At 45.1% G+C, this 7,881-nt stretch overlaps 1 non-coding gene across 1 annotated transcript; it reads right to left on the reverse strand.

Annotated features, from left to right (window-relative positions):
• Positions 1-6,849: 6,849 nt before the first annotated feature.
• Positions 6,850-6,987, reverse strand: LOC114809275. The gene has a single exon (XR_003757063.1). It is a non-coding gene; the product is annotated as a small nucleolar RNA SNORA7 (small nucleolar RNA).
• Between the last annotated feature and the right edge of the window lie 894 nt (positions 6,988-7,881).

Below are 7,881 nucleotides of genomic sequence, written 5' to 3' on the forward strand. Positions count from 1 at the left end.
TAGTACAGTGCTCTGCACACAGGAAGCACTCAGTAAATATGATTGATTGATTGCTGTGTGGCCTCAGGCAGGTCATTAACTTCTCTATACCTCAGTTTCCTCACATGTCAAATGGGGATTAAATGTTGCTTAGAAGACAGAGCGCCAGGGTTCTAATCCCAGCTCCACCACTTGTCTGTTACTTTGGGCAAGTCACTTAACTTCTCTGTGCCTCAGTTCCTTCATCGGCAAAATGGGGATTCGATTCCCGTTCTCTCTCCCACTTTGACCCAATTGGCTTATATTTAGCGCAGTGCTTAGTACAGTGCTTGGCACATCATAAATTCTTAACAGATCTTCCTTCTTCTCCTCCTCCTCCTTTTCCTTCTTACTATGGCTATGAGTACAAGCATCCAAAATATAACTTGAGCAACTTTTTATCTTGTGGCTACTCAATGGAAAAGGATTTAGGGCTGGGGCCTAGATTATTATCATCGTCAAAGTTATGATCAGGATCACCATCATTATGATCAATCATCATACCATCATCCTCACTGTCATTCTTGTTGCCCATTTGGTTGTGCGCAGAGCCTCGTACTGGAAATCTGTTGTGTTCAAAGCACTGTATTGAGCACCTACCTGAGGAAGAACACTCTAGTGGGTGCCTGCCTTGTGCACAGCATTTTACTGAGTGTTCACTTTGTCCAGAGCACCGCACTGAATACCTACCGTGTGCTGAATCCTGTACAGGCGCTTAGTACACACCGAGAAGCGGGGTTACCTACTGGGTGGAGCATAGGCCTGAGAGTCAGAAGGAACTGCCTTCTAATCCCAGCTGCGTGACCTTAGGCAAGTCACATCACTTCTCTGTGCCTCAGTTACCTCATCCATAAAAATGGGGATTTAGACTGTGAGCCCCATGTGGGAGGGGGACTTTGTGTCCAATCCAATTTACTTGTATCCACCCCAGTGCTTAGCACAGTATCTGGCACGTAGAAAGGGCCTAACAAATATTACCATTATTATTACCCTGTCAAGCACTGGGTACAGTTTCTCTGGACGCAATGAGCCCTTAATAAATATAATTGATTGATTGCTTTCATTCCTGATCCTCTTGCGGTCATGCTGTGCTCTTCGCCTTTATATCTTCCCAACACAGGATTACACCTTGGAAAGTTTTAATTTAACCCTGCTGTGGCTCCGGGCGTAGTTCGAGGACTTTTAATGTCCCGTCCTAGTGGATCAACAGAGGCTGTAAAGGCCCGAGTGATTTCCTTCAGTGAGAAAATAATATTATGCAAACAAGCATTCTGGGCATGTGGAACATCCAGAATGAGTTTTTCCTTCTCCCTCTGATTGCAATGTTATTCGACCTTGGATACAGTCAAAACATTCTAGCTAAAAAGCCCAGATGCCAGTCTGCCACACTGCCGTGTGCTTCTTAATCCTCGGTGACCCAAATCCCATTTTTAAATTGGTCTATCAGCATTATCATTTGACACCTTCTGACACCGTGTGCTAAAGATTTGCGCAAAAAGTCACCCTGCCCCAACTGGCTAGGGGAACTTGAGCTAGAAACTCAAGTTCTCGTTGTCCCATTTTTTTTTCCCTCCAGATATTGCGCTGGTCGCGGATGTCCATACCCAATATCATTAAAGGGGGTTTGAGCCGGAGTTTCCATTAGTAAACTACCTCAGGTAATCCCCAACCCGACCTCCGTCATTCATTTGACCCCAGGAGTCTGATCCAGTCCAAGAGTTTTTTTGGCCTTTGGGAATTTTCAAAAATGTTTTCTGGCACCTGGAGGGGAATAGGTTTCTAGCAAAATGTTTGAGGACATGACGGGTTTTTTTTTAATTTTCAAAGGCATCTATTACAGTGATGATCACTATTTCTTGGTTCCGTATGCTGCCATCTTGGTGGACTCTAGACTATTCTTGGATTAGAATTATTCTGCACATGGGAACATTCCCTTCTGTGCTTCTCTTACTTGATCCTTCATTCATTCTCCCTCCCATCCCCACAGCCCATATGTATGTATCTGTATACATATGTAATTTATTTATTACTTCATTTATTTATTTATTAATATTAACATCTGTCTCCCCATCTAGACCATGAGTTCACTGTAGACAGGAATGTGTCTGTTGTTATATTGTATTCTCCCAAGCGCTTAGTACAGTGTTTTGCACACATTAAGCACTCAATAAATATGATTGAATGAATGAATGAATGAATGAATACTACCTTAAGAAATACGTTAACCATGAGGATGGATGGCTAGAATAAAAACTGTGATATTTGGTAAGGGGTTACTCTATGCCAACCACTATACTAAGAGCTGGGTAGATACAGAATATGCAGATTGGACACAATTTTGATCCCACACGGAGCTCATAGCCCAAGTAGGAGGGGGAACCAGTTTTGAATCCCCATTTTACAAATGAGGAAACACCCCTTGAGAAGTTAAATGACTTGTCTAGGGACATATAGCAGGCAAGTGGTGAAGCTGTTTAGAACCCAGATCAATCAATCAATCAATCAACTAATGGTATTTAGTGTTTACTATGGACAAAGCAGGGTACTAAGTGGTTGGGAGAGTAGTACAACAGAATTAGACACGTTCCCTGCCCAAAATGAGCTTACGGTCCAGAGGGGGAGACAAATATTAATATGAATAAAAAATTCATAATGTATAATTCAAAGATACGTACCTACATGCACAGTGAGTGCTCGATAAATGATTTACTTATGGATCTCTTTACTCATGTCCTTGGCCTTATGCTGTGTTCTTCACCTGTAAATCTTTCCAATACAGGATTGCAGTTTTAATTTAACCCTGCTAGGACTGCAGAATTTGTCTGAGGACTTTTAAAACTCTGTCCCATTGGATCCTCTGATTCCTAGGTCCAGGTTCTTTCCAATAAGCCACACTGCTTCTCTTTCTAGGAGCACAACAATCCCAGTTTCTCCAAGTGCCCTGATGTCCCCGTCAGAGATGGAGTCCTAGGCTAATTGGACCCACTAGGCCGAGAAGCAGTGTGGCCTGGTGGATAGACCACAGGCCTGGGAGTCATAGGGCTGGGGTTTAAATCCCAACTCCGCCATTTGCCTACTGTGTGCCCATGGACTTGTCACTTGACTTCTCTGTGCCCCAGTTTTCTCAACTGTAAAATGGGGATTAAATATCTTTTCTTCCTCCTACTTAAACTGCGAGCCCCATGTGGATCAGGGATTGTGTCTGACCAATTAACTCGTACCTACCCCAGCACTCAGAGCAGTGTTTGATATAGGTATGTAGGTAAGTGCTTAACAAATACGATACAAAAATTAATGGTACCATCTATCATGGTGGTGTCTTACGTATTATGGTTCCAACCTTGACTTCCAATTCCTCTATCACTTTAGTAAACCTGCAAGTAGTTAATGGAATACCACTGATCGATCATCCATTTCATAAATCAATGAAAGACCATTCACCGACTGAATCCATGAATTTGTTTAAATCAGAGGCAGGAAATTCACTTTGCATGTGAACCACCCAGAACTTTTCCAAGGCCTCTTGAGGGTCAGAGAGAACCTCTTCTCCCACTCCCTTCTGCATTGCCCTGACTTGCTCCCTTTGTTCTTCTCCCCTCCCAGCCCCACAGCACTTAGGATCAAATTTTATTTGTCATTTATTTATTTATATTAATACCTGTCTCCCCCTATTCTAGGCTGTAAGCTGATTGTGGGCAGCTGATGTATCTGTTTATAGTTGTATTGTACTCTCCCAGGCGCTTAGTACGGGGTTTTGCACACAGCACTCAATAAATGCTCATCTTCCCGCAGAAACGATCTGGGCATGTCACTCCCCTTCTTAAACAACTCCAGTGGTTGCCTATCGACCTCCGCTCCAAACAAAAACTCCTCACTCTAGGCTTCGAGGCTCTCCGTCACCTCGCCCCTTCCTACCTCTCCTCCCTTCTCTCTTTCTACCGCCCGCCCCGCACGCTCCGCTCCTCCGCCGCCCACCTCCTCGCCGTCCCTCGGTCTCGCCCGTCCCGCCGTCGACCCCCGGGTCGCGTCCTCCCGCGGTCCCGGAACGCCCTCCCTCCTCACCTCCGCCAAACCGATTCTCTTTCCCTCTTCAAAACCTTACTTAAAAATCACCTCCTCCGAGAGGCGTTCCCAGACTGAGCTCCTCTTCTCCCTCTACTCCCTTTGCCATCCCCCCTTTACCTCTCCGCAGCTAAAGCCTCATTTTCCCCTTTTCCCTCTGCTCCTCCACCTCTCCCTTCCCATCCCCACGGCACCGTACTCGTCCGCTCAACTGTATATATTTTCGTCACCCTATTTATTTTGTTAATGAATTGTACATCGCCTCGATTCTATTTAGTTGCCATCGGTTTTTACGAGATGTTCTTCCCCTCGACGCTGTTTATCGCCATCGTTCTCGTCTGTCCGTCTCCCCCGATCAGACCGTAAGCCCGTCAAACGGCAGGGACCGTCTCTATCTGTTGCCGACTTGTTCATCCCAAGCGCTTAGTACAGTGCTCTGCACATAGTAAGCGCTCAATAAATACTACTGAATGAATGAATGAATGATTCACTGAACGAATGAAGCACCATGGCCTAATGGATAGACGACGGCCCCGGGCGTCAGAAGGACCTGGGTTCTAATCCCTGCTCCGCCACGTCCGCTGTGTGACCTTGGGCAAGTCATTTAACTTCTCTGTATCTCAATTCCCTCATCTGTAAAACAACGGTGATTAAGATTGTGAGCCCCATGTGGGACAGGGACTGTGCCTAACCTATTTACCTTGTATCTATCCCAGCGTCTAAAAGGGTGCTTGGCAAATAGTAAGCTCTTCAAAAATACCATAAAAATGGTAATGTATATCCCACTTAATAATGACGGGATAGGCATGGTAGACAAGTTCCTTTCTCACAAAGAGCTTACAGTCTAGAGGGGGATAAAGACATAGATATGAATTAATTACAGATATGTACACAGGTGCTGGGGGGCTGTTAGCAACCTAGACATCTTCCTTGACTCCTCTATCCTTTTCCACCCCCATAATGGTCTAAAGCCAAATCCTGTGGGCTTTTCCTCTGCAATATTTCCTCTTCATCCAAAACTGATCAGGCTGGTCCATGCCTTTCTCACAGTCTGGCTTGACTACTGCATCAGCCTTCTCGCTAGTCTCCCTGTCTCCATTTCTTCCCTCTCTAATCTACCCGCTGCTGCCCAGAAATTTTTCTAAAACATCCTTCTGCACACATCTCTCCACTCTTCAAAAATCTCCAGTGGTTACTCGTTCCACTCTGTATCAATTAGAAACTCCTGGTCTTTGGCGTTAAGGCACTCAATTAGCTCTCTCATTCTTGATCACTCTTTTCACCCACCGTACCCACATTCTAACTTACTCACTTGGCCTCATTATTTTATTTTATTTTTTTGCACTGACTTCTTGCTCAATCTTCTCTCACATAACTGGAACTCCATTCCCTTTTCCTTTTAGAGAAGCAGCGTGGCTTAGTGGAAAGAGCCCGGGCTTGGGAGTCAGAGGTCGTGGGTTCTAATCCCCACTCCGCCACTTGTCTGCTGCGTGACCTTGGGCGAGTCACTCAACTTCTCTGTGCCTCAGTTACCTCATCTTAGAAATGGGGATAAAAAAATGTGAGCCCCAAGTGGGACAATCTGACTATCCTGTGACTACTCCAACGCTTAGAACAGTGCTCTGCACATAGTAAGCGCTTAACAAATACCATAATTATTATTATTATTTTCCATCAGAGTCAATCAATTAATTAATGGCATTTACTGAGCAATTACTGTGTACTGAACATGGTACCAAGTGGTTGGGAAAGTACAAGCAACATGGCCTAGTGGTTCAAGCAAAGGTCTGGGAGTCAGAAGGACCTGGGTTCTCATACTGGCTCTGCCACTTGTCTGCTGCATGACCTTGGGCAAGTCACTCAGCATCTCTGTGCCTCCATTACCTCATTGGTAAAATGGGGATTAAGACTGTGAGGCCCATGTGGAATAGGGACTGTGTCCAACTGGATTTTCTTGTATCTACACCAGAGCTTATAACAGTGTCTGACGCATGGCGCTTAACAAATGTGATTTTCTTTAAAAAAAAAAAAAAAAAAGAGCTTCCAGTTTAGAGGGGAAGACAGAGGTTAATATAAACGAATAAATGCTCTCCTCATCTTCAAAAGCTTTTAAAAATACCATCTCCTTTGAGATACCTTCCCTGATTTCTCTCATAAGTAGCATGGCTAAGTGGATAGAGCACAGGTCAGGGAGTCAGAAGGACCAGGGTTCTAATCCGAGCTCCGTCGCATATCTGCTATGTGACCTTGGGCAAGTCACGTAATTTCTCTGGGCCTCAATCACCTCATTTGTAAAATGGGGATTAAGAATTTGAGCCCCCTGTGGGACATGGAGTGGGTCCAGCCTGATTAACTTACATCTACCCCACTGCTTAGAGCAGAGCTTGGCATACAGTAAGTGTTTAAAAAGTACCATTATTTTTATTATTATTATCTCCTCAGGGCATAAAAGGTATATCTCCTCAACTGCCAATTCAGCGCTTGGGCACACCTAGGTACAAGTTTGCTTACCACTGCTTGCCACACTTATGAGCATATCTTCGATATCCTATTAATAGGCACTTGTCTTATGTTGTAGAATCATCTCTGAGCCATAGCGACATCATAGACTCATCTCTTTCAGAATGCCTCGCCTCCATCCGGTAGTGGATCCATAGAGTTTTCTTGGGAAAAATACAGAAGTGGTTTACCACTGCTGCCTTCTGCGCAGTAAAACTGAGTCTCCACCCTCGATTCTCCCCACGCCGCTGCTGCCCAGCCTGAGTTTTGACTTTTAGCAGATCGCCTTCCACTCGCTAGCCACTGCCCGAGCTAGGAATGGAATGGACAGGCCTCTGCTTGACTCTCCCTCCCATAGCTGAGACTGGTGGAGGACTGGAAACTCTCCAGGGGCGACCCTGAGAGGGGTATTAATAACCACTAACTCATGTAATATACCTTCTTTTCCTTCGTCCTCCTCTCTTTAAGTCACGAGTTAAGTACATTAAGTTAATGTGCCTTCTCTGCCACATTATAAACTTCCTTAGAGGAGGAATAATATCTACTTTACTGTGCCGGCCCGATCACTTAGTGTGGTGTTCCATACCTAGTAGGTCAGTCAGTCAATCATATTTATTGAGCGCTTACTGTGTGCAGAGCAGTATACTAAGCACCTGGGAGAATGCACTATAACTATATGACACATTCCCTGCCCACAGCAAATTTACCATCTAATCTCAGTCTAGAGGGTCAATCAGTGAATCGACTGATTGTCCCGCCCGCGGGATCACTAGAAAGCGAGTTAATAATGTTGGTATTTGTTAAGCGCTTACTATGTGCAGAGCACTGTTCTAAGTGCTGGGGTAGACACAGAGGAATCAGGTTGTCCCACGTGGGTCTCACAGTCTTAATCCCCATTTTACAGATAACTGGGGCACAGAGAAGTTAAGTGACTTGCCCACAGTCACACAGCTGACAAGTGGCAGAGCTGGGATTCGAACTCATGACCTCTGACTAAGGATACAGAGGGGAGAGTTTCGGGGGGTTGGATGGTCCGTCCCTAACCGTGAGGGTGGATGTCCAGGCGGGTGACCAGCACATGGTCCTTCTGGAATACCGGTGCTGCTGTCAGACAGAGTCTTGGGTCGCATGGACCATGGCATTTACCCAGGATGGCAATACTCATGGTTTTATATTTTCCTTGTCTTACAGACTTGCTGAGACTAGTAGTCTTGGAAACACCTACTAAAATAATATTTCCTCCAAGAGAACTTCTCTGACTGAATCTTCATTTCCCCACCCTATTTTCCCACCCTCTGCAGA

Source organism: Ornithorhynchus anatinus, chromosome 2 (assembly GCF_004115215.2).
Source record: "Ornithorhynchus anatinus isolate Pmale09 chromosome 2, mOrnAna1.pri.v4, whole genome shotgun sequence".
Taxonomy (NCBI): domain Eukaryota; kingdom Metazoa; phylum Chordata; class Mammalia; order Monotremata; family Ornithorhynchidae; genus Ornithorhynchus; species Ornithorhynchus anatinus.